General features: G+C 37.9%; 1 long non-coding RNA gene across 1 annotated transcript in view; it reads right to left on the reverse strand.

The window, feature by feature from the left end:
• Positions 1-16,867, reverse strand: part of LOC104995036 — a 27,397-nt gene extending 10,530 nt beyond the window's left edge. Inside the window, exon 1 of the long non-coding RNA XR_826022.1 lies at positions 16,827-16,867. This is a non-coding gene — a long non-coding RNA (uncharacterized LOC104995036). The remainder of the gene's footprint in view (positions 1-16,826) is intronic.
• Positions 16,868-26,191: the final 9,324 nt, after the last annotated feature.

Raw genomic sequence — 26,191 nt, forward strand, 5'->3', positions numbered from 1 at the left:
GGACATCTTTTTTTGGGGTGTGTTTGACCTAAAACATGCAAAATGTTTTCCAGTTTGGCTTTATTATTTGACATGCTTACAGACATGTTTTAAGAGTCTCAGTTACTTCAGCTCCTTGCCAAGCTTTGATGTCATAAGTTTCTTCAGTATATTATTATACTAAACATACAGTGGTGTGTCATTGTGGTATGGAATGGAATTTTTTAATATTTTTTAATTTAAATTTATTTATTTTAATTAGAGGCTAATTACTTTACAATATTGTATTGGTTTTGCCATACATCAACATGAATCTGCCACGGGTGTAGAATTCTGGTTCTGTAGGATTATTGTAAGGTTCAAATAATTCATATTAGGCACCATTATGATGCCTCTTACAATGTCAGTAGCCAATAAACTTCGTTCTTCTGGAAAGAAAGACATTAGCTTAAAGTTTTTATTCATTTTTTAATAAGGCTGCTCAAAGAACTGAAATGCATATACTCAAATTTATGACCATAAAGTGTATAAAACAACTTCAGTATGGAAAAAAATTCAGTTTGGTAGAGAAACACATAGTTGTTTCTCGAATACTCATAAGTTTACAATGTCTGTTGCTATGTTATCACGAGGTGTAGATGCTCAACAATTTTCTCTCCGTGGTAAAACTCAATCCTCTGCCTAATATGAATGTGTCATGTGCCCATGGGATCTGTTGCAGCACCTCACTTGTAAAAGATGCCCTAGAAATGCTTCCAGAAGAAACTGTGAACTCCTTGCTGTCAGGGACCATGTTTTAATCTTCTATGGTCTTCTCATCAGTTTTACATGGCAGAGTGTCCACCCAGTGTGCAGCTGTGCTCTGTTGAGCCACAAGTGGTCTGTAAGTGTACAGAAATCTTGGCCCCCTAACCCACAGGACAGTCAGGTGGGCCCAGGAAGCTACAAAAGCCTCTTTCCGTTTATTCCAAAATCACACTGTCCAGATACGAAAAAGTTGGGAATGTGGGTCTATCCTATCTTCTTTCCTAATTAGAATCATTGACACATGTTTTTCCCCTATACAGAAAACCCTTTTAAATGGGATCTGAATTTTACCCATCACTGTGTTACCTCCACTTCCAAGTGAAAGGTGCTCAGTCGTGTTTGACTCTTTTTGACCCCATGGACTATACAATCCATGGAATTCTCCAGGCCAGAATACTGGACTGGGTAGCATTTCCCTTCTCCAGGGGATCTTCCCAATACAGGGATCAAACCCAGGTCTCCTGCATTGCAGGCGGATTCCTTACCAGCTGAACCACAAGGGAAGCCCAAGAATACTAGAGTGGGTAGCCTATCGCTTCTCCAGTGGATCTTCACAACACAGGAATGGAAGCGGGATCTCCTGCACTGCAGGCAGACTCTTTACCAACTGAGCTCTCAGGGAAGCCCTTCCCTTCCTCCCAGACAAGTACAAAGCACCTTTCAATGAATTTGGGTAAATTCTCCTCAGTTACTTTTATTATAAACTTTAACCTTTTCTCTAGTTAAATGCCTTTTCTTCCACTACTTTTTCAGATACATCATACTACAACTTCAGTACACATGCTGTACTAAAATTATCACACATAGCAAAAAGTTAAAGTTTTCCTTGTTCAATTTAATCTTTAAGAGAGGAAGCCTCAGTTTGGAATTGTGTGATGTTAACATCTTCTCAGTCTCAAGATATTTTCCCTATTTAACAGCAGAAATATAGGACCTCAAGTGTTTTAGCAGGCAATAGTCTCTAACTAGAATTTGATAACTTTGTTTTATTTTCATTGTATTTGTTTTTTTTTTTAAGCAAAATATTAGTTTTTTCATTTACAGTAAATCAAGCTACTTTTAATACATGCTCATTTAAGTAGAAAGATTGGAGAAGGCAATGGCACCCCACTCCAGTACTCTTGCCTGGAAAATCCCATGGGCGGAAGAGCCTGGTGGGCTGCAATCCATGGGGTCGCTAAGAGTCAGACACGACTGAGCATCTTCACTTTAACTTTTCACTTTCATGCATTGGAGAAGGAAATGGCAACCCACTCTTGCCTTGCCTGGAGAATCCCAGGGACGGAGGAGCCTGGTGGGCTGCCGTTTATGGGGTCGCACAGAGTCAGACACAACTGAAGCAACTTAGCAGCAGCAGCAGCAGCAAGTAGTAAGATTAAAAATTTTAATTCATGCATATAGCACATTTGAGTGTATGGATATGGTAGATACATTTAATTTGTATGAAAATAAATGATTTTACAGAACACCAGTGTAGTAGAAAGGGTATTGACTTTCCAATCTGAAGACCTATCGTTAGGCAACAGCTTTGTCAGTTACTCAAGCAAAGTCCTTAAACTTCCTTGCTGCTGCTGCTGCTAAGTCACTTCAGTCGTGTTCGACTCTGTGCGACCCCATAGACGGCAGCCCACCAGGCTCCCCCATCCCTGGGATTCTCCAGGCAAGAATACTGGAGTGGGTTGCCATTTCCTTCTCCAATGCATGAAAGTGAAAAGTGAAAGTGAAGTTGCTCAGTCGAGTCCGACTCTTCGCAACCCCATGGACTGTAGCCCACCAGGCTCCTCCGTCCGTGGGATGTTCCAGGCAAGAGTACTGGAGTGGGGTGCCATTGCCTTCTCCATTAAACTTCCTTAGACAAAAGTTATCCTCTTCATATATAGAACAGAAATTATAGCTACTGCCTGAAATAGCATTTCTTGTGGATTAAATAAAAATTTCTGTGAAAGAACTTAGTAAACTAAAAAGAGTTATATGACTGTTACTATATTCTTTTTATGAACACATCATAATTGACATTTCATGTGATAATTAATATAATGCCATACAAATTAGAACTTTGGTCTACAATTTAGAACACTGTATATCATTCATATAATGTTTTACAATTTATACATGTTGCAAGATGCATGAGCTTATTAAATTTTAAGGATTTGGACACAACGTCAAAAATAACAATGGTTTTAAAGATGTTGTTCAGTTCAGTTCAGTTCAGTCGCTCAGTCATGTCCGGCTCTTTCACAGCACATCAGGCCGCCCTGTCCATCACCAACTCCTGGAGTTTACCCAAACTCATGTCCATCAAGTCGGCGACGCCATCCAACCATCTCATCCTCTGTCGTCCCCTTCTCCTCCTGCCCCCAATCCCTCCCAGCATCAGGGTCTTTTCCAATGAGTCAACTCTTTGCATGAGGTGGTCAAAGTATTGGAGTTTCAGCTTCAGCATCAGTCCTTCCAATGAACACCCAGGACTGAACTCCTTTAGGATGGACTGGTTGGATCTCCTTGTAGTCCAAGGGACTCTCAAGAGTCTTCTCCAACAACCACAGTTCAAAAGCATCAAATCTTCGGCACTCAGCTTTATTCACAGTCCAACTCTCACATCCATTTATGACCACTGGAAAAACCATAGCCTTGACTAGATGGACCTTTGTTGGCAAAGTAATATCTCTGCTCTTTAATATGCTATCTAGGTTGGTCATAACTTTCCTTCCAAGGAGTAAGTGTCTCTTAATTTCATGACTGCAGTGATTTTGGAGCCAAAAAAAATAAAGTCTGACACTGTTTCCACTGTTTTCCCATCTATTTCCCATGAAGTGATGGGACTGGATGCCATGATCTTAGTTTTCTGAATGTTGAGCTTTAAGCCAACTTTTTCACTCTCCTCTTTCACTTTCAACAAGAGGATTTTTAGTTCCTCTTCACTTTCTGCCATAAGGGTGGTGTCATCTGCATATCTGAGTATACCCATGAAAATCTTAATAACATCAGTATCAGGTTTATTTCAAGATTTCTTATATTTTAGAGTTATCTAAATACAACTAACAGACGATTGGAAACAAGCTATATAAATAAGTGAGGCTCCAAGAAACTGCAGGCAATTGAGTAATTCCTTCCAGTGGCTGGAGAAAAGCAGTCAGTACTCTGAAGAGAGGTGATTAAGGGAATGTGTTCAGGGGCAGGCTGACCTGCTTTGAGCCCCAGAAATGTAACTATGGTACCTTAAGAACAATGTTGGGAAGCAGGAAAAGAAGAGAATCTATGGGACTGTAACTGGTGGGGAGCCAGGCTGTGTGCTCCCAAGCAGCCTGCCAAAGTACACAGTCTACTGTAAACTGAGGCTTCACAGAGCTTGGAGGACACTGGTCTCCTAATGGTTCCAGTTCACATAGTTTAAATAGCAAGTAGGAAAAGTGGGGAGAGTTGGACTTTCTGGGAACCCTACAAGAGAAAGCCATCTAGATTCCCACAGGCTTGATTTCACAGTGGGTGCCTGATGGATTTGTGGCACCTGGGCACCAGAAAGGAGTATATATTTGAATTTCACAGCAAACACTCTGTTAAATGGCATATAGAATGTCAGATAGGGCTCTAAACAAACAAAAATCATAGAAATAAATACTATTTTTCACCTTTGCAAATCAATAGTGACAAAGTTCCCTGACCTTCCTGAAGTTTGTGTAAAAGTTTTAGAACTTACAAATCCAAGCATGTGTCAATACATTATGCTACTAAATAGTCTATATTTTAAGCTTGAATGATTTCAGCCATGAATATTATTGTACTATCAATTAGACTAGCAGTATCAAAAGACATTCCTCATGCTTCAAGTTTATTGGCCAAGGGAGTACTTCTCAAAATGTGGTTCAGGAATCCCAGAAAGTCCTCAAGACCCATTCAGGGGATCTGTAATGACAAAACTATTTTAATAACTCTAAAATGCTATGTTCCTTTCTCTCTCATTCTCTCACGAGTGATCAGTACTGTTTTGCAGAATCAACGTGAAGTGTGATGACATAACAAATTAAATGCAAAAGCAGATAGGAGAATTCAACTATCTTCTATTAAGCCATCAGAAAGATTTGCACAAACATTAACTTTCCAGGTTAATTTTTTAATGAAAAATACAGTCACTTTTCATTTGAAAAATGTTATTTATGCTGTCAGTTTACATCTACTCAAAACATAATGGGTTTATTATTATTTTCAAATGCAAATTTTCTCAATTTAAATTTTTAACATGGACTCCAGAAATAGATATGTAACACACAAACCATAGATGTTTAACACACATAGCACACACTTGGGGATCCTCATAAAGGGGTCCTGAGGTCAAATGGTTAAGATCTACTGGAATAAGCTCCTGAGCTATCCGTTCCTACATGACTAATTTTATCTATGGTTTGGATTTTTGAGTACTGGCTTAAGGAAAGGCAATTCTATTTGTGATTTCAATTAGGAGGCAGCTGAGTTAACATTTGTGAATGTAAGCATAATTGCAGAACACCCAAAGAAAAGTCTTTTTCTACCAGTTTCTGATTTGCTCTGCCCATCCTGAGCTTCAGGACTTCCACTGCAACATACCCTTTGGGACTTATCTGTTAGCTATCAAGCTGTAGAAACACTTGAGAAGTTTTCAGATCTGGGACTTTAAAATAATAACCAAAGTTTTGATTAGAAATGGTTCAGCCAGTCGTATGGTATGAAAACTGGAAACAGCTTTCTCTACAATTGTAATAGGCCAAATTACACATACCAAAAATACAGATAATATGCAGTGGAGTTCTGCCAATGACTGGAATCCTTTCTCACTAGAAACTAGTGAATGCTTACAAGGGAGGATCATGTGATGGTGAACAGTTCAGGCCTTAGAGTCAAGCAGAGCCGGGTTTGACTATCATGTCCCACACTTGTCAACATCATGGCCTGGGGAATGTTAGTTAATTTTAATTATTTCTGTAAGGCTTTGTTTCCTCATCCATAGGGTGAGAAATATTTGTAATAAGAATTTCATTTCACAGAGTGATTTGGAAATTAATTGAGACACATTCATGTACATGATTTCTTTTAACCCTCACAGCAACTTGAGGATATAGATGCTCTCATTTTTTCATTTGACAGTCAAGGAAACTGATATTTAGAAAAGTCAAATAATTTTCCAGAGATGGTAATTATCAGTGGCAAAGCAGGGATTTGCTTTTGCCTGCCCTAACTATAGTCATATCACTGTGTTTTCTTAACCACAAAAATTAGAAAATTGCAAGCTTCTCTTTCTCTTGTCCACAGTCTTTAGCCCAATAGCTAGCTTTGTGTGAAATACACACAAGCCAGAGTTTTTTGTAAGACAGGGCAAGAACACTTGAGTGAGGTCAGTAAAGGAGAGGAAGGGAAGAGGTACTTTACAATTGCCCAAAATATGGGAACCGACAGCCCTTCTTTTGTACACACATATTCTACACATTCCCTTTAATATGTTCTGGAATAAGTTTGAGTCTTTGTGACAGATTCAAGTAAATATTGGTTTATATACTAAGTGATAAATGATCTTAAGAAAGAAAAAAATGACCTCCCCCATAAAAAGCTCTCACTGAAACATTCTATCTGAAAGGGCTTGAAGCAGTGCAGGCTCACTCTTGATACACTGCCAGGTCAACAGGCTGAGGACCGGATACCCTAGAGCTGAAATTTTCTGGGCCTTACTATTGTAACGCTGATACAGAGTAGCTGTGAGTGTTTCCCAGGTCTTGCTATTTCAGAAGCAATTCTATTTGGAGGAACGTAGCTCCATTTATATTCCAGACAAGTTTTAAAAAAAAATTGATGCCTTTAAAAAAAAAAGTTTATGGTAAATTCAGAATAATAGACGAGGTGTTACACAGTTAACAGCTAATGAATCTATTTACATTTGGGGCTGTATACAGCCAGGGACCTTTTCCATTTCCATACTGGCAATCTAAAATTATAAATAAATTTTTTACATTCAATCTCTGTGGTTCCCGCTTTTCTCTTAGCTGGATAACAGGAATTGCTTACAACTCAAATCATCTATTTCCTGGAGGTGTCTTCCCCTGTCTCTCTCCCCCAGTATTTCAGTTATAAATGTGACAGCTGCATGAATTAGTGTTGAACCTGACTAGGTCATGCTTTAGACTTGAAGAAAGAACTCAGAAATTAATTGAGGCCATAACCCATGAGTCAGACTCTTCTTCAGCTCAGTAAACCATAATTTTGATTTTATTCTTCCACTGAGATAGAGATAAGAAATCACAGCTGTCCATGAAAAGTTGGTAGTTGATGTTCCCCTTGATATTACTGCCTAGATCAATATTAGGAGCTGCCTCTTTCTTACTTGGGTTACTTCTGCTATTTAAATTACACTGAAGTTAATCATGGGTCACAAGAGGCCAACTGCAATAAGCTGCAACTTCAGTTTTCCATCTTGCATTCAGAGGACAGCATAGTTCAGGGCTGTGGAAATGATAGGCTTATGCTCTGTATTTCTTCAACACCTTTCAACCATCAGTGGAAAACGACCCTCTATTTCTCTTTGATTTCACCTTTTAGAGGAAAGAGAAATGAGACATCATGGTTTTCCTAAGATTAGATTTTAGGTTATGACTTCACACTTCCTAGTTCATTTGCACAAAATTTCTCCAGAGGAGAAATAATTATCAAGATGTGTTATTTATTTGAAGTCAAATGTTCCCTGAGAACAAAACAACAACAAAAGGTGCACAATGTTGTAAGTAGAATTCACTCATGTGAAGCCTTTTGGTACCCAGGCTATTTGACACAATGAAAAAGCTTGATCCTGTCGGATTCCTTTGAATAATCACTTCCACTGCATACTAAATGCCACATAAAAACGAGAGTGTCAGCATGCTCATTCCCACCTTACATGTCCCAGTCCATTCTTCTGACATTGTCTTACCCTTGACATCGCATAGTTTCTAACCCTCCTATTTTCATTCACACCTCACTTTTCAGAATTGACCCTCAACACCATCTTCCCAGGTTCAAGCTTGCTGCCCCCATGAAGATGTTTTTAATTTTTATTCTTCCTCTAGCAATGCTTGTCATCTTGAATAAATCTTAATAAATATGTGTCCTCCTTTCAACATTCCATTTTTTCAAAATTAATTTTATTGCAGTCAAAACAGTAGAATTAACAATACATAATAAACTATAATACATACACACACTTCAAGTTATAAGAAATAAAATTTATTTTGGCAGATAGTGTTAAACAAAACTGAACTTACATGTATTAGTAACATAGCTCAACATTGTTAATTTGATATGTGTGACACATTTTCTTGTTTTCCTGTGTTTTACTAAATCACCGTAACCTAAACTCCCTTATAAGACACATGCTGAAATTTAACTTTACTTCTTAGAAGAAGGAAAGAGAAAGAAAAGGAAATAAATACCAAACATAAACTTATATCAAATAAGTGTCTTCTGAGCTAAAATTCCTTTCGGGTCCCCAAATAGTCAAAAAAAAAATCAAAGGTTTAGTTTACAAATTCAGAGGTATCAGGGTAACTGCTGTCTGGTTTTGTTACTGAAATTTTAACTCTACCATCACCATTAGTATTTATTTCTAATCCACATTTTGTCAGGCACTGTTTTCTGACAAACAAATGTAGAGCCAATTGGGAAATTTTCCCGACTTCTTTCACCTCCTATCAGATCTTGGAAACTCACAGCAGCAACTTTGGTTCTTATTCTAAGCCTCATTATTCTGCTAAGAGCCATGGTTCTTTTCACTTCAAGCAAAGGCAGTTCTTTCTCAGGACTGACAGCTAACAGTTGGTAGAGCCCACACTCTCAAAAATCAAGCTCTATCATCTCTGATTAATAGAAAAGATTTTAGAAAAGTACAAACATGGATTCAAATTTCAGACCTGATATTTATTATATGATATGGGAACCATTTCTTCTTCTATAAAAACATTTTCATGTGCCTATCAAAATGCCTGACATTTACTATGTGCCAAAAATAAAATACTCTCAGTGACTAAAGGAAGGCCCAAGCACACTATCATAATGCTTTCAATGTCTTCTGCATCTAGATTTTTTAGGCCAGTACATCATCCTTCTATAGGAATAGAAAAAGCACTTCATTTTACAGACAAGTGAGCACTTTCTACCACAATAAAGCCCAGAATTCAAGTGTATTAGAGTTTTCATCAGAATATTCTAAATGGACCAACGTAAATGGGAGTGTTTGTCCCTTTCATCAACAGATCCCTCACTTATCTTGCATTTTTATTAAATTAGAGAAGCACCACTTTTATCTTCTCTACAGCCAGGATGGAAAGTTTAGTAATCCCATCAAAATTACTCCAGGACGTGTTTCCCGCACTTCCAACTCATTCTTCATGGGTTTAACTGATCCAAGATCAAAGGCTCAATACAAATTATCATTTTTTTCAATGCTAAGTAATCCAAGGAAGGTTTTTTCCTAAACACATGATAAATCTGATCGTAATGCTGTCTCCCTGGAATCAATCTGACAGTAACCAAAAACAGACCGAGAGGGAACTAGATTGCACAAGGGAAAGAAACATGAGCAAACCTTCATATGTCTTGGTTTCTATCTTCCCTTTTGGAAAGCTGCCACGAAGCAAGATAAATGAGTCAGAGTTTTAATAATCTAGCTCACATTTCTATCTATAATGACTTGACTATATCTGACAATCTCTTTTATTAGAAAAGAGAAGCTATTTGTGTAAGATGCCTTATTTTTTTCTCCAAGTCATTAAATATAAATAGAACAATGACAGCAAATGCTTCTGGAATTAGGTTTTCATGTGTGTTTGGGTTAAATAAACAATTCACTGCAGAAAGCGTGTCATCCCCTTTCCTTTATTATCTTTAATATTTTGCACCTAAATTCCATAGCTATCCATAGAGGAGGTCATGTTACAAAGAAAAAACTTTTTTTTCTTCCAGTTTTATTGAGATATAATTTATATCCAGAACTGTATAAAGTGTATGGCGTAATGATTTGATTCACATGAATCATGAGGTAATTACCACAATAAGTTTAGTGAACATCCACCATGTCAGATAGATAAAAAATTAAAGAAATATTCAGTGTTCTTGCTGTATGGAGAAGAGGAATACAACACAAAGTAACAAATTGGGTCCTGGTGGGAACTGGTGCTCCTCAAAGTCCTTCAGAGTATCTAACACAGATCCTTATGGTGAGTAGCTGCTCAATAAATATATGTAAGTGGCATTAGAAAATGATCTGGCCCCCAGTACTGTATGCCCACATTGAGAATTTTTATTTAGAAAACTCTGGAACTTTTTAACATTACTTTGACACCTTTTAAGAGGAAACAGAAGAGCCAGTTTTGTATTTATATTAGCAGGGGCACTTAACCTCACTCAAACAACATTTAAAAAAAGGAATTCAGTTTTTACACTGTGTTCAGATTTAAAAGCCTGCTACACATAGATTCTTCCAATTTTCATATTCAAATAACATTTTGAGGGGGAAAAAGCAACTCCGAGTAAATGTAAAACAAAGAATACTCCTTATGTAACACAATTTTTCTATAAAAATTACAGGACTTTAAGGCTGGAATTTTAATTAGGCTAAATAACATGAAATAGCTTAAAATAATGGAGATCAAGGAAAGATGTAAAAAGCATTATAAAGACATATGAACTTCTCCATCAAGGTATTTGAAATCTTAATAAGAAAATAAGATGTGACAAACACATATCCCAGAGATAAAATGTAAACTGCACATCCTAGACAATTTCACCTATTTCTGGTGACATCAATAAGGCTACATGGGCCCTCCCTAAAGTTTATTTACACATATAATAGAAAAACCTGCTAAGAAGTGAAAATGATTCATCACTTTAAGATTGCCAACCATGGAACTTCTGTATAAACATGGAGGATTAAGCACATTAATTGCAATTAAGCACATTCATAAGTGCATTCATTGGGATCCCTCCCACTAATGTAAAAGTAATAGATTTTGTTTAAAGATATGAACCCCAAAATTTAGGGAATACAGAAGGCAAACCTACAATAATAAAATTATGGACGATGAAAACAGATCTGAAAAAAACAAAACCCTGAATCCTAAAATAACAATGAGGAATGCTACAATATAACCTAACTTACAATTCAAAACGTCCTCCAAATTTTAGGAACTGTGGGGCAAAGCAAAGTGGAGAGAAAATTACTAAAATGAGAAGATTTTTGAAATCCTCTTGGAGGAGTTTAGAGCCACAAATTCTTTCTCCACTCTGATCAGCCATATGACTATACCACCATCATGCTCATGAACACCTAGAGGGATTTTTCTTTCCTTCTCTTCTCCTTTCTTTCTTTTTTCCTAAGAGTTTAGAAAATAGGATCTCTGAATTACAGACAATAACAGAGAAAATGACCAAATGGATGTAAAGTGGATTTTGAGCTTCCTGTCCTCTTACCCCAAATTGGCTGCAGATGTTGGCAACAAGATCTTTACCTTCCAAGCATAAACTGGAAACGACCTAAGACAAAATAACAGAGAATTCCTCTCAAGTGGTGCTAGAGTTAAAAGAACCCACTTGCCAGTGCAGGAGATATGAGAGACATAGATTGATCCCTGGGTCCAGAAGACCTCCTGGAGGAGAGCACGGCAACTCACTCAGGTATTCTTGCCTGGAGAATCCCATGGTCAGAGAAGCCTAGCAGATTGCAGTTCATAGGGTCAAAAAGAGTTAGACATAACTGAATCAACTTAGCATACACCTCTGTATTACATCTCAGGTTAACAGCAAGCACCAAAAAAACAGTCAGTAGCAACCTACTGCTTGGGGAGGGCCAAGAGTATGGAGACAGACCCAGGAAAACCTAAAACAGGATAAAACAAAAAAATTGAGAAAAAGCAACTCCATAAGAATAAGATAATCACAGAGAAATTCAAATCAGGCTACACACAAGAGAGACCACTGTAATTACAATTGTAATTACATTATAATTTACTGTAACAATTAAATCCTATCTGAACTAAATATCCCACAGGAATGGCCACTGCCCATTATGAGAATTACTATCTCAGACTGCTCCTCTATATACCATGTCAGCATTCAGTGAGACATTATGAGACACACTAAAGCTGAGGAAAAGCAAGCCACTGGAAAAAGCCAAATCAATCAACCAAGACTCAGTGATAAACTAGATTATGTATCTATCTACTTTTGTTCTTGTTCAGTCACCAAGTAATGTCCGACAATTTGAAACTCCGTGGACTGCAGCATGCCAGGCTTCCCTGTCCCTCACCAACTCTCAGAGTTTACTCAAACTCATGTCCATTGAGTCTGTGATGTCATTGAACCATCTCATCCTCTGTCGTCCCCTTCTCCTTCTGCTTCAATCTTTCCCTGCACCAGGGTCTTTTCAAATGAGTCAATTCTTCACATCAGGTGGCCAAACTATTGGAGTTTCAGCTTTACCATCAGTCCTTCCAATGAATATTAAGGACTGATCTCCTTTAGAATGGACTGGTTGGATCTCTTTACAGTCCAAGGGACTCGCAAGAGTCTTCTCCAACACCACAGTTCAAAAACATCAATTCTTTGGTGCTCAGCTTTCTTTATAGTCTAACTCTCACATCGATACATGACTATTGGAAAAACCATAGGTTTGAATAGATGGACCCTGGTTGGCAAAGTAATGTCTCTGCTTTTTAATATGCTGTCCAGGTTGGTCATAACTTTCTTCCAAAGGAGTAAATGTCTTTTAATTTTATGGCTTCAATCACCATCTGCAGTGATTTTCGAGCCCAAGAAAATAAAGTCTGTCACTGTTTCCACTGTTTTCCCATCTATTTGCCATGAAGTGATGGGACCGGACGGAGAAGGCAGTGGCACCCCACTCCAGTACTCTTGCCTGGAAAATCCCATGGATGGAGGAGCCTGGTGGGCTGCAGTCCATGGGGTCGCTAAGAGTCAGACACGGCTGAGCGACTTCACTTTCACTTTCCACTTTTATGCATTGGAGAAGGAAATGGCAACCCCCTCCAGTATTCTTGCCTGGAGAATCCCAGGGACGGGGGAGCCTGGTGGGCTGCCATCTATGGGGTCGCACAGAGTCGGACACTACTGAAGCGACTTAGCAGTAGCAACAGCAGATGGGACCAGATGCCATGATTTTAGTTTTCTGAATGTTGAGCTTTAAGCCAACATTTTCACTCTCCTCTTTCACTTTCATCAAGAGGCTCTTTAGCTCTTCTTCACTTTCTGCCATAAGGGTGCTGTCATCTGCATACCTGAGGTTATTCATATTTCTCCTGGCAATCTTGATTCCAGCTTGTGCTTCTTCCAGCCCAGCGTTTCTCATGATGTATTCTGCATAGAAGTTAAATAAGCAGGGTGACAATACACAGCCTTGACTACTCCTTTTCCTATTTGGAACCAGTCTGTTGTTCCATGTCCAGTTCTAACTGTTGCTTCCTGACCCGCATATAGGTTTCTCAAGAGGCAGGTCAAGTGTTCTGGTATTCCCATCTCTTTCAGAATTTTCCAGAGTTTATTGTGGCCCACACAGTCAAAGGCTTTGGAATAGTTGATAAAGCAGAAATAGACGTTTTTCTGGAACTCTCTTGCTTTTTTTTACAATCCAATGGATATTGGTAATTTGATCTCTGGTTCCTCTGCGTTTTCTAAATCCAGCTTGAACATCTGGAAGTTCATGGTTCACATACTGTTGAAGCCTTGCTTGGAGAATTTTGAGCATTACTTGACTAGCGTGTGAGATGAGTGCAATTGTGTGGTAGTTTGAGCATTCTTTGGCATTGCCTTTCTTTGGGATTGGAATGAAAATGGACTTTTTCCAGTCCTGGCCACTGCTGAGTTTTCCAAATGTGCTGGCATATTGACTGCAGCACTCTAACAGCATCTTATTCTAGGATTTGAAATAGCTCAACTGGAATTCCATCACCTCCACTAGCTCTGTTCATAGTGATGCTTCCTAAGGCCCACTTGACTTCACATTCCTGGATGTCTGGCTCTAGGTGAATGATCACACCATCGTGATTATCTTGGTCATGAAGATATTTTTTGTACAGTTCTTCTGTGTATTCTTATGACCTCTTCTTAATATCTTCTGCTTCTGTTAGGTCCATACCATTTTTGTCCTTTATCAAGCCCATCTATGCATGAAATGTTCCCTTGGTATCTCTAATTGTCTTGAAGAGATCCCTAGTCTTTCCCATTCTGTTGTTTTCCTCTATTTCTTTGCAATGATCACTGAGAAAGGCTTTTTTATCTCTCCTTGCTATTCTCTGGCACTCTGTATTCAGATGCTTATATCTTTCCTTTTATCCTTTGCTTTTTGCTTCTCTTCTTTTCACAGCTTTTTGTAAGGTCTCCCCAGACAGCCATTTTGCTTTTTTGCATTTCTTTTCCATGGGGATGGTCTTGATCCCTATCTCCTGTACAATGTCACAGGAGATGGGGATGACAGAGGATGAGATGGTTGGATGAGATGGTTGGATGGCATCACGGATTCAATGGACATGAGTTTGGGTAAACTCTGGGAGTTGGTGATGGACAGGGAGGCAGTCCATGAGATCACAAAGAGTTGGACACAACTGAGTGACTGAACTGAACTGAATCAGACTGACCAGAAAAAGTATAAAACACAATTCTATTTGCATTTGGTGATATTACATTTTTGTTTAATCTTACTTGAGTGATATTCTGTTCCTTACAACCTCATATCCTTAATCAGAAAAGGGGTAGACACATAATACAACCAACTCTGGAAAGATATAAGCTCACAGGAATGTTAGACCTCATGTTTAATTGAAACAATTTAGGAAGAATATATATTCAGTTAACTTTATTTCCTTTAAAGCAGCATTCAGTCTTCACTGGGAAAATGTACACATATGACTATATTTCTAAATAAAATTAGTTTTAAGTTTTTAAAAACTTGTTTTCTAGCACACTTTTAATTATTCTTCCTTAAGATAATGCTCCTAAGGGATTTAATTCTCTTAATGTCACTGAGGATTCATTTTCATTTTCACTGAGGGGTTACACTCCTCTCATCATATTTTCTGGTTATAACTAAGACAGAAAAAGCCATTATCTTTATTTCATAAACTTTGCAGACAATTAATTTTATACAAAAATATGTATTTCCTTTTTTGCTTAATTTAAATCAAATGTGTTCAAGATTTTCTCATTGTAATTCTATCAACAATGAGAAATTACTATGGCACCTGAAATAGAAGTTGATTCCCAAACTAATGTAACATAAAAAGAAAGAGGTAATAAGTTATGACCAACCTAGATAGCATATTAAAAAGCAGAGATATTACTTTGCCAACAAAGGTCCGTCTAGTCAAGGCTATGATTTTTGCAGTGGTGATGTATGGATGTGAGAGTTGGACTGTGAAGAAAGCTGAGTGCCGAAGAATTGATGATTTCGAACTGTGGTGTTGGAGAAGACTCTTGCGAGAACCTTGGACTGTAAGGAGATCCAACCAGTCCATTCTAAAGGAGATCAGTCCTGGGTGTTCATTGGAAGGACTGATGCTAAAGCTGAAACTCCAAAACTTTGGCCACCTCATGCGAAGAGTTGACTCATTGGAAAAGACTGATGCTGGGAGGGATTGGGGGCAGGAGGAGAAGGGGACGACAGAAGATGAGATGGCTGGATGGCATCACCAACTTGATGGGCATGAGTTTGAGTAAACTCCGGGATATGGTGATGGATAGGGAGGCCTGCGTGCTGCGATTCATGGGGTCACAAAGAGTCGGACACGACTGAGCGACTGAACTTAACTGAACTAAACTGAATGTATAACCCACCATCTTGAGAGTGCAGCACAGAATTAGTAAATGCATAAATTGAACTTTAAAGTATAATTTCTTTTCTAAAGATGATTACTACTTTAAGGAAAGCTTCATGTCTGTTGATAGGCCTCAGGCAATTAAAGTATTGACTGATCTTTGTCTCTAATGTCAAAAGTAAGGATAGTTCAATGCAGATGCAGTTGTGATAGGCAAACACATTTTAACTTAATAAAATGAAAACTACTGAAACTGTTATTTAAAATATCTGAATAAGCATACCACTTGCTTAAAGGGCAGAAGGTAATGATATCCTATGAAAAGCTATTAATGGATCAAATAAAATTTATAATTATTCTAAAGGCTTTTGATTTTCATGAACATCTGAAATAAACAATTTCAAAATAATGGAAATAGTAAGAATCAACATAACATTAAAGTCTGGAAATCTCACTTCTGTAATATGTCAAGTGATAAGCTTCTCAGCAGTTTTAAGTTTCAAAGATCATGACTACTAGGAAGTATAACCAGAAAGAAATTTTGAGATCATCTAAAAGCCCTTAAATTGCAAAAATGCACTGTAATAGTAAAAAAAAAAAAAGTGTTTTATCCAAATGTACACAGTTTAACCTCAACAAATACCCCCTTCTCAAATATTATAAACTATGTAATGTATATGTTTAATTTGGAGAATTACAGTTTGTAAACTTATTTAACTGCTCTAGAAGAAGAAATACTAAAAAAAGAAAAAGAAAATCATCTGGTGTTTGGAAATGAGAGAGGAAGCTAAAATAATACTAATATTAATCACATATCATGATGTGACAAACATTATACCATGTTTTATCAAGGAATATTAACAATTTTTTTTTTAAGTTTCTTCAATCTAGAGGAGTTAATACAATTAACAAGACAAGAATGCTTCATGTAGATAAAATTAACGTGAAAGGTGGGAAAAGCTTTGTTTAGAGAACAGAGATAATTTCAGTAATTTTGGAGCAAGGAAACAAGTTGCATGAAGAGATAAAACTGGAAGAGTAGCTTATGATCTTTAAGTCCTGACAAAGAATTTGAACAATATTCTGTAATAAGTACAGCTAACATTTATTAATTCATTTTCTTTGTGTCAGACATTGTAATTAATCATGTCAATAATCCCATGAAGTAAAAACCATTTACTTTAATATGAATAAAGTCAATCTTAGAGAGGTAGTGTAACTTACCAAAGATACACATAGTATTGCTGCTGCTGCTCCTGCTAAGTCACTTCAGTCTGTGTCTGACTCTGTATGACCCGATAGCCGGCAGCCCACCAGGCTCCCCCATCCCTGGGATTCTCCAGGCAAGAACACTGGAGTGGGTTGCCGTTTCCTTCTCCAATGCATGAAAGTGAAAAGTGAAAGGGAAGTTGCTCAGTCGTGTCTGACTCTTAGTGACCCCATGGACGGCAGCCTACCAGGCTCCTCCATCCATGGGATTTTCCAGGCAAGAGTACTGGAGTGGGGTGCCATCGCCTTCTCCAACAGATAATATTACCACCCCAAAATTTCTGACCCTAAATTGCATGTTCTTATCCATTCTACCATACCTCCAAATACCCACTAAAGCACCCAGTTAGGCAGAATAAGAAAATTGGTGAATCATACCTCTGTAGGTATTGACATCTTGATTTTGTTGTCGTTCTGTTGCTAAGTCAAGTCCTATTTCTTGCGACACCTGCATGGACTAGAGCATGCCAGGTTTCCCCGCCCTTCACTATCTCCTGGAGTTTGATCAAACTCATGTCCATTGAGTTGGTGAGGCTATCTAATCATCCCATCCTCTACTGCCCCCTTCTTCTTTTGCCCTCAGTCTTTCCCAGAATCAAGGTCTTTTCCAGTGAGTTGGCTCTTCACATTAGGTGGCCAAAGTATTGGAGCTTCAGCATCACCATCAGTCCTTTTAATGAATACTTAGGGTTTATTTCCTTTAGGATTGACTGGTTTGATCTCCTCATTGTCCAAGGGACTCTCAAGAGTCTTCTTGAAAACATCAGTTTTTTGGTGCTCAGCCTTCTTTATGGTCCAACTCTCACATCTGTACATGCCTATTGGAAAAATCATAGCTTTGACTCCATGGACCTTTGTTGGCAAAGTGATGCCTCTGCTTTTTAATATGCTGTCTAGGTTTATCATAGCTTTCCCTCCAAGGAGAAAGCATCCTTTAATTTTATGGCTGTGGTCACTGTCCACAGTGGTTTTGGAGCCCAAGAAAATAAAATCTGTCATTCATCACTTTTTCCCAACTATTTGCCAAGAAGTTATGGAACTGGATGCCATGATTTTAGTTTTTTTCATGTTGAGTTTCAAGCCAACTTTTTCACTCTCCTCTTTCACCCTCATCAAGACACTCTTTAATTCCTTTTCTCTTTCTGCCTTTAGAGTGGTATCATCTGCATATCTGAGGTTCTTGGTTTTACAAATACTTTAGACAATTCTGGCAAAATAAAGTTAACTCAAGACTCCCTCCTAAAATAAATGCTGAGAAATCCTAAATAAATATACAAGAAAAAAAAAAAAACTTACAGTCAAGTACAATGAAAAAAATTAACAAGGCACTTATGCCAGAACAAGAAAATTGAGTATATATGAAAATACCCAAACATCTGAATATATGGAGGTATGCTCAGTCATGTCTGACTCTTTGTGACCCCATGGACTGTAGTCCATCAGGCTCCATTGTCCATGGAATTCTCCAGGCAAGAATGCTGGTTTGGGTTGGCCATGCCCTCCTCCAGGGGATCTTCCTGACCCAGGGATTGAACTCAGGTCTCCTGCATCACATGCAGGTTCTTTACCATCTGAGCCACCAGGGAATCCCTGAAAGACAGATTTTCCATACCCTAAACAATATTTGATGTAAGAAACAAAATAGGATTCCTACAATTACACTTCTCATTTTGAAAGGAAGGATTGACACCAAGAGTTCACAATACACATTAAATCTCAATGTGCTGTATTATGATTCCTTATTCAGGCAGTACAAGTATTTTCTTAATCAATTTGGTATAAGCCACGAGAAAAAATCTGCCTTCCCACTTCTCTCCAGTTTTGCAGTTGTGGGAGGTTCTTCCTTGTCTATTTGACCATAGAGGAGATGAGTATTAAAAAGGATGTTCTTCCTGGATGCTGCATGGTTTTCCAATCTGCTTCCTATTAGTGTGAGTTTGGGAGTCTGGTGGACGATTTGTTTCAGGGCTTAAAACAGTCACAGGCCATTACTAAACAGGCTTAATACCTACAGAGTTTTCTCAAAATAGTGTAGCTTTCCCATCTATTAGGTTCCAGTCAAGCCAATGAATGAATAACTACAGTCAGAGATTTTATCTAGAGGTCTTGCAAATCCTCAGACCAGTGCTGCTCAGAGTGTGGTTCAAGGACCAGTGCCAGTCAGTTTGTTATTGCTTCCTGATAAGATAAGTGCAGAAACTGAGAACAAAATTTAGCAACTGTTGTAACAATTTTAAATGGTCATTTTTATCTGTTAAATACAGATAAACAAAAAATGGGCCTGTGTGTTATGTTTTTCTTTTTCATGTCACTCTCCTAGTAATTTCATTTTTATGGTATTTTATAAATAAAATATTCTGGTCTGCAATGAAAGGAGGAGGGGACTGGTCCTTCACCACAGATGGTTTGAGAAGTACTAATTTAGAATGAAAATTCTAACTAGTTACCTGTGGGCCTATGTGTGATCAATTTTCTGTCAACTTGATTGTCTCTTAGACCAGATTGAACATTATTTCTCTCCTCCTTGGACTGGAATTTTCACTATCAGTGTCCATGATTCTCAGCCTTGAATTTGGACTGAAATTACACTACTGGCTATCCTGGGTGTCCAGATGGCAGATGGTAAACTGTAGGACTAACTTCCTCCATAATCATGTGAGCCAATTCCTCATAATAATTTTTCCTCTGTGTATGTCTAACTGACTCTGCTTTGTTGGAGAATAATGATTTAAAAAGTCCCTTTATCCATTTTCCCTATCTGAATGGTTGCTTTTTTTAAAATAAAATTTAAAACAATAACCTCAAAAGGAAAGGTTAAAACCCCTAATCAGGTTTTTTCTGAGACTCAGTCCTCTTGATGAGGAGAGAAAACTAAATTTTTGAGAAAGACCTAGCATGTCACTATTCTTTTCTTCAAGGCTTAGGTTAAATTTTCTAGCTTTAGCTTGGGTATAGCATGTGCCTACTCAGGGGCTAAGTGTGTTGAACTCTTTGCAACTCCATGGACTGTAGCCCACTAGGCTCCTATGTCCGGGCAAGAATACTGGAATGGGTTTCTATTTTCTTCTCCAGAAGATATTCCAGAACCAGGGATGGAACCAGCATCTCCTGCACTGGCAGGTGGATTCTTTACCACTGGGTTAAAATAACATTTCCATTTCTGCAAGGTTCCAAATTATATGATTCAGTCAATTTAAATTTCAAGCCTCTGATAGAATCTCTTCTAGCAAAACTACATGTGCAACAGTCACAGGACTGGAAAATGTCCACTTTCATTTCAGTTTTAAAAAAGGGAAATGCCAAAGAATGTTCAAACTACCATACAATTGCACTCATTTTACATGCCAGCAAAGTTACGCTCAAAATCCTTCAAGCCAGGCTTCAGCAACACATAAACCTAGAACTTCCAGATGTACAAACTGGATTTTGAAAAGGTAGAGGAACCAGAGATTAAACTGCCAACATTTGTTGGATCATGGAGAAAGCAAGGGAGTTCCAGAAAAACATCTACTTATGTTTCACTGACTGTGCTACAGCCTTTGACTGTATGGATCATAAAAAATTGTGGAAAATCCTTAAAGAGATGGGAATACCAGACCACCCTATTTGTCTCCAAAGAAGTTGAGAGATGTATGCAGATCAGTATGCAACAGTTAGAACCAGACATGGAACAACTGACTGGTTCCAAATTGGGAAAGGAGTATGACAAGTTGGTATATTTTCACCCTGTTTATTTAACTTTTACTCGGAGTATATCATGAGGAATTCCAGGCTGGAGGCATCACAAGCTGGAATCAAGACTGCTGGGAGAAATATCAACAACCTCAGATTACAGATGATACCACCTTAAAGGCAGAAAGCAAAGAGGAACTAAAGAGCCTCTTGATGATGGTGAAAGAGGAGAGTGAAAAACCTGGTTTAAAAATCAACATTCAGAAATCTAAGATCATAGCATCTGGTTCCATCACTTCATGGCAAGTAGAAGAGTAAAAATGAAAGCAGTGACAAGTTTTATTTTCTTGGGCTCCAAAATCAGTGCAAACAGTGACCAAAGACATGAAAATAAAGATGCTTGTTTCTTGGAGGGAAAGCTATGACAAATGTAGACAGAGTATTAAAAAGCAAAACATCATTTTGCCAACAAAGGTCTGTATAGTTAAAGCTATGGTTTTTCCAGTAGTCAAGTATGGATGTGAAAGTTGGACCATAAAGAAGGATGAACACCAAAGAATTGATGCTTTCAAATTGTGCTGCTGGACTCTTGAGAATCCCTTGGACTGCAGGGAAATCAAACCAGTCAATCCTAAAGGAAATCTATCCTGAGTATTCATCAGAAGGACTGATGCTGAAGCTGCAATACTCCAGCCACCTGATGCAAAGAGCTGACTCACTGAAAAAGACCCTGATCCTGGGGAAGATTGAAGGCAAAAAGAGAAGGGGGCGGCAGAGGATGGAGTAGTCAGATAGCATCACTGACTCAATGGACATGAATTTGAGCAAACTCTGGGAAATAGTGGAGGACAGAGGAGCCTGGCATGCCGCAGTACCTGGGGTCACAGAGAGTCAGATACAACTGGGTAACTGAAAAACAACAACAATAGTGTGCAGAAAAAAGTCTCATAAATTGGTAAATTTCCTTATTATAAGATAGTGAAATGATCTGCAGAGTCAACTAGCTGAGATTTCCAAGGGTCCAGCCTCATGGGATGAGTCTTGTCTCAATCCTCAAAATAGTTTGGTACCATGTGGTCATCAGCTGTGACTAAGGCAACAGCACCAGCAACATGGTAATATTAAGCCTGGAGGATGCTGAGAGACAGCGATCCACCTTCCACCTACCTCCCTGCTTCCCAAAGAGAACTGCTTGCTAATAATACACTTTCCTCACCCTCCCCTCTAATACCACTCATTCTTCTAAGAAAACAAATACTTTATTCCATCCCTGTTTGAGAACAACATTTATGAAAGACAAGGATCAAAAGCAATATTTTGGAATTCATATTATGTGAAATATAAATCATAACATATATCACAAGCAAGGTGAGTTTAATCCAGTAAAGAAGATTTACTATTGAGGAAAAAACTCTTAATATACTCATCACCTTAACAGATTAAAAAATGCACAAGGCAAAATGATAAAAAAGAAACTTTGATTAAAATTTAATACTTACTCATGATAAGAACTCTCAAGAAACAAGGACCTGAAGTATCTTTTTTCAATCTGATAAAAATACCTTACAAAAATATGTAACAAGTATTATATTTTATGGTAAGCAATGGCAACCCACTCCAGTACTCTTGCCTGGAAAATCCCATGGGCAGAGGAGCCTGGTGGGTTGCAGTCCATGGAGTCGCTAAGAGTCGGACACGAATGAGCAACTTCCCTTTCACTTTTCACTTTCATGCATTGGAGAAGGAAATGGCAACCCACTCCAGTGTTCTTGCCTGGAGAATTCCCAGGGACAGGGGAGCCTGGTGGGCTGCCGTCTATGGGGTCACAGAGAGTCGGACACGACTGAAGCGACTTAGCAGCAGCCTTGGAAATAAAATTCTCAGTAACATTAACAAGATAAGAATTCTGTTCAAACCACCACTGCTAAACATTGAACTGGAAGCCTTAGCTAAATAATGAGACAAAGTAAAAAACATAGAAGCTTGGAAAGCAAAGAAACTAACCTTTGCAGATGATATTATCTACAAAGAGCATTCAAGAAGCTCTACAGAGAATCTGTGAAAACTAACAAGAGAGTTCAGAAAGCTCCTGGGTTCCAGCTTAATATACATAAAATCCATAAATAAATGGTGAGATACCATATGCATAGTTAAGAAAAATTAATACATTAAAAAATTCAGGTCTTTCTAAATCCTAAAACTATTTTTAGCAAAATTACCAAGCTAATAATAAAAATTCATATATGGAAAGGAGGCAAAGAATAAACAAAGCATTTTAAATAAGAGCAGGGAAGAGATGTGGGGAAAGCTTATGAGGTCAAATATCAAGAATTAGAATTACTACAGTAATTAGAACAAAGTAATCCTGGTGTAAGAATACAAATAGAGACTACAAATCTCAGAATAGAACCCAGCATCTATGAAACATGTAAGAGAGATATGGTATTACATTTCACAGGAAGAAAAGATGCATATATGTTGGGGGGCGGAATTATATAAATGAAAAAAATAGTTAAATCTTTACCTCATAACCTACATGAAAACAAAAGTCAGGTTGAGTAGTAAATAACTGTTCAGAAAGGCGAACCTTCTGAAACCATTATAAGGACATTCGGGAAGAAGTTCAAGGGAAGATTGAAGAGGTACAGCATAGTTGTCGATTTTTCCATATTACTCTACAAAACAGGCAAAACAACCAGAATTACAAAAGTGAAAGCATTTAGTCACTCAGTCATGCCCAACTCTTTGTAACCCCATGAACTGTAGCCTGCCAGGCTCCTTTGTCTATTGAATTCTCCAGGCAAGAATACTGGAGTGGGTTGCCATTCCCTTCTGAAGGAGATCTTCCGAACCCAAGAATCAAATTCAGGTCTTCTGCACTGCAGGCAGATTCTTAACCATCTGGGCCATGAGGGAAGCCCTAGAATTAAAAAAAACATGCAGCCAAAACACACAACAGAAGTAAACAACAAGATATCTCCACGAACTCCCAAATTTGAGGAATTGAGGCCAAACAAGCCTGCCATAGTATTCTCAACTCTGAGGGAGGAAGCAGGGAGGAAGCAAAGGGGTTTCTGACAGCTGGATGAGCTGGAAGACTCAGAAACTGAACTGCTCAAGGACCCCAAACTGAGGGATCCATTAGGAAGAGTTCAGAGGGTCATTCTTGGAATAACATCAAAACTGAGAACTGGTTTCATGGGCTCCAATTTGTGGGTGAGTGCAAAGAGACAGCAAAAGGTCAGGTGGTATACATCAGTTTGTACCCTGAGTATATTTGAAATAAAACAACTGCAGTGTTCATGTATGACAAAGACTAGCCTTCAGGAGAATCTTCTGCAGTAGAAAGGAAACTGAGTAGTTGAGAGACACTGGGACCAAAGGAAAGAAAAGATTCAGATAAAAGTAGGGGAGGTGTCAGAGAAGATAGGCCACAGAAAGTATCAGATCATGTATTTGAACACAGCAATAATGAGAGGGAGTTCTACACTGTGAAGCTAGGAAAACTCTGCTGGCCAATGCTCTTTTACTGGGTGTGGAAAAAAAGCTATCTCACTTAAACATGAAGAGAAAAGATCATGGTCAAAGGGTATACAAAGTCATTGTAAGATTAAAGAAAATAATGCATAGAAGCAAATAGTAAGACATATTATGAAGCATGTATAATTAAAAAGCATTGTATTCACATAGGAATAGACAGGCAGACTAATATAAAAATACAAAACACATTCAATTTCACATGAAAACTTAGAGCATGCTAAAGTATTAGTCACTCGACCATGTCCGACTCTTTGAGATCCCATGGACAGTAACTCACCAGGTCCCTCTGTCCACGGGATTCTCCAGGAGAGAATACTGGAGTGGGTAGGCATTCCGTTCTCCAGCGGATCTTCTTGACCCAGGGATCAAATCCAGGTCTCCTGCATTGCAGGCAGATTCTTTACCATCTGAGGCACCAGAGAAGTCCCTAAAGCAGTATCTCAAATCAGTGGGAAAGGTAGACTTTTTAATAAACATTAGAATAACTAGAGATTCACATGGAGGAAAAAAAGATAAAAGTTGGTCCATTTTTCACACATACCCAAGGATAAATTTCAAACAAAGTAGAGATTTAAATGTTTAAAAATGAAATCACACGAATACTACAAGAAATTCTGGGAGGAGAAAGCACAGTTACAGAATGAAAATGTCTGGTAACTAAGTCATATTAAGCTATCTACATTATATTCAAGTTTATTATAAAAACTATATAGAATTTACTTTGAACTTTACAATTACAGAATGCTTCATGTTTGTTAACGAACGACACTTTCCCATTAATCATTTGAAGTGAGTAGAGATACAATATCACCCCTTGAAAAACGTAAGAAGTGAGATTCAGGAATATCAAGGAAGCTGTCACTAATCATACAGCCAAGAAGTGAAGGAGCTGCAAAAGAAAGTATATTCTGAATCCAGTTACAGTGTTTCTCTCATTTCATCATGCTGTTCCTCTCTTCTTTCTTCCTGCTTTATAAGCCTCTTAAAAGATCATACACCATGATCAAGTGGGCTTTATCCCAGGGATGCAAGGATTCTTCAATATCTGCAAATCAATCAATGTAATACACCACATTAACAAATTGAAAAATAAAAACCATATGATTATCTCAATAGATGCAGAGAAAGCCTTTGACAAAATTCAACATCCATTTATGATAAAAACTCTCCAGAAAGCAGGAATAGAAGGAACATACCTCAACATAATAAAAGCTATATATGACAAACCCACAGCAAACATTATCCTCAATGGTGAAAAATTGAAAGCATTTCCTCTAAAATCAGGAACAAGACAAGGGTGCCCACTTTCACCATTACTATTCAACATAGTTTTGAAAGTTTTGGCCACAGCAATCAGAGCAGAAAAAGAAATAAAGGAATCCAAATTGGAAAAGAAGAAGTAAAACTCTCACTATTTGCAGATGACATGATCCTCTACATAGAAAACCCTAAAGAATCCACCAGAAAATTACTAGAAATAATCAATGACTACAGTAAAGTTGCAGGATATAAAATCAACACACAGAAATCCCTTGCATTCCTATACACTAATAATGAGAAAACAGAAAGAGAAATTAAGGAAACAATTCCATTCACCATTGCAACGGAAAGAATAAAATACTTAGGAATATATCTACCTAAAGAAACTAAAGACCTATATATAGAAAACTATAAAACACTGGTGAAAGAAATCAAAGAGGACACTAATAGATGGAGAAATATACCATGTTCATGGATTGGAAGAATCAATATAGTGAAAATGAGTATACTACCCAAAGCAATTTATAGATTCAACGCAATCCCTATCAAGCTACCAACAGTATTCTTCACAGAGCTAGAACAAATAATTTCACAATTTGTATGGAAATACAAAAAACCTCGAATAGCCAAAGCGATCTTGAGAAAGAAGAATGGAACTGGAGGAATCAACCTACCTGACTTCAGGCTCTACTACAAAGCCACAGTTATCAAGACAGTATGGTACTGGCACAAAGACAGAAATATTGATCAATGGAATAAAATAGAAAGCCCAGAGATAAATCCATGCACATATGGACACCTTATCTTCGACAAAGGAGGCAAGAATATACAATGGATTAAAGACAATC

Source organism: Bison bison, unplaced genomic scaffold, assembly GCF_000754665.1.
Source record: "Bison bison bison isolate TAMUID 2011002044 unplaced genomic scaffold, Bison_UMD1.0 scf7180017864271, whole genome shotgun sequence".
NCBI classification, from domain to species: domain Eukaryota; kingdom Metazoa; phylum Chordata; class Mammalia; order Artiodactyla; family Bovidae; genus Bison; species Bison bison.